Source organism: Zingiber officinale, chromosome 11A, assembly GCF_018446385.1.
Source record: "Zingiber officinale cultivar Zhangliang chromosome 11A, Zo_v1.1, whole genome shotgun sequence".
In the NCBI taxonomy this organism is placed as follows: Eukaryota; Viridiplantae; Streptophyta; class Magnoliopsida; order Zingiberales; family Zingiberaceae; genus Zingiber; species Zingiber officinale.
In genome coordinates this window covers 10,559,147-10,561,216 of record NC_056006.1, presented here as the reverse complement: position 1 = coordinate 10,561,216, position 2,070 = coordinate 10,559,147, and the positions used below count along the sequence as shown (strand labels likewise).

The 2,070-nt window shown below is 45.6% G+C and overlaps 1 pseudogene; it reads right to left on the bottom strand.

Annotated features, from left to right (window-relative positions):
- Positions 1-439: 439 nt before the first annotated feature.
- LOC122031217 lies at positions 440-1,505 on the bottom strand (annotated as a pseudogene).
- Between the last annotated feature and the right edge of the window lie 565 nt (positions 1,506-2,070).

The window sequence follows — 2,070 nt, the reverse complement described above, 5'->3', positions numbered from 1 at the left end:
AAATATTTTTTAACTGAAAAATAAGAATGAATTAGTTAATTCAATATGAACTTCTGAGATTTATATTTTGTGAATCTATTCAAAATTCTCAAAATTTTATGACAAATCCATGAAACTGTAGTGAGATTATTGATTAAAATCCTAATATACGTTAGGGATGTATATTTGAAAAGGTTATTTTTCCAAATGTTCCTATTTTCAAATATCCTCATTAAAAGAAGATATTGGAGAGGGGATTTAAAATCACCTGGCATAGAGTTATGTTGACAATTTCTCTCTCTTTATTGTTTTAACAAAAAAAGAAAAAAGATATTTAATGATGAAATTTGAGATATTTGAGAGTGAGATATTTAATAGGTGGACATCATAAATATTTAGTTTATGAGATATTTGATTATGAAATTTAAGATATTTAAAAAATGAAATATTTAGGGGGCGTTTGGTTTAAATTTATCAATCGGAATGGTAATGGGTTTGATTATGGAGTCAATGGGAATGGGAATTAGGATTGCATTATCAGCGTTTGGTTCAAAATCTGGAATGAATATGATTATAATTGATGATGTTTGTTTCGAATCAACATTAGTAATGAGAATCAAATAAATTTCCAATTTTATCCTTCCACGTTAGGTAAATGCCCGACGTCTCCCCCTTCGCCGGCAGCAGCGACCATCCCTCCGGTATCGCTTCAGCAACGCCTTCAAGTCATCGATGGCGTCGTCGCTGACGCCAAACGTCTCGAAGCCGCACCACTCCAACCGTCGGCACCACTGCCTCCCTCTCTCCCTTCGCTCACCGTCCACCACTGCGTCTGCGCCGCCCTCGCACGCCAGCAGTCCGACGAGGCTCCAGAAGCACTCCCTCTCCAGAGCAAGCCGCCGCAGCCCGTAGGAATGAGTCCCTTGAATCCCCGCACCCGGCTCTCTGAAGAGCGCCGACGCAGTTCACCGCGACGGCCTCCCCTTCGCGGAGCTCGAGCTTCTCGGGGCACAGCGCGTCAGCGAGGCGCGACAACGCGGGGGCGGCGATAGCCCGGAACTCGAGCGGCACGCCCATAAGCCGCGCGAACTTCTCGATGAGCGCTCCGATCTCGGCCACGACGCCAGCGGCAATGGAGGAGACGACGGTGAGCCGGGCGCGCGGGGCGTCTGCGTCGGCGCGCGAGGCGAGGGCCTCGAGGAGCGTGGGCCATTGGGTGCAGAAGGTGTTGCTGACGTTGACGATGTGGAGAGCAGGCTCACCGTCGAGGGCCTGGAGGAGGGCGCCGTTGGCGGCGACGTGGCCGAAAGTGGACCACGGGGCAGCCTCCTGGAACTTGAGGGCGAGGCGGCGGGTGAGGCGAAGGAGACGGTGCGTTCGGCGACGATGAGGGAGGTGTTGTAGCAGTGGTCGCCGGAGGCTGTGGCTCGGCAGAAGAGGGCCTGCAAGAAGGCATAGGCGAGGTGCTGCTCGCAGTCGCCGTAGGGGGAGGCGAGCTCGTTGAGCATCCAGAGGAGGCGGCGTTGGTGTCGTTCGAAGCAAAGAGGAGAGGAGGAGAGAAATGCGATGGGAAATTAGGTTAAGGGTATTTTTGGGATTAATGAGGAATGGTGATTGCTGTAAATACAGGAATGAGTGATTGAAGGGGTGGGACACCGGAATAAGCCATTACCTACTAATAAGGAATCATTCCCTTATTTTTATTCCCATTGTTGTAATCCAAACATTAACATTGATTGCTATTCCCATTCCTTACTTCTATTCCCTTAAACCAAACGCCCCCTTAATTGATGATATGGATGCGGAGACCATAAATATTTAGAAGAAATATTTTACCTTGTTGGGATGTTCTAAGAGCACCCACAATAACACTAAATATTTCTCCCAAATATTTGTGATCTCAAGTCTCACTCCTCAAATATTTCAAATCTCACAATCAAATATCCCCGTAACTAAATATTTATGGAACCCACCTATTAAATATCTTACTTTCAAATATCTCAAATTATATAATAAAATATCTCACCAATTAAAATAAAAAAAATCATTTGCATGTCACCTAAACTAAAAACTAAAATAAAATAAAATAAT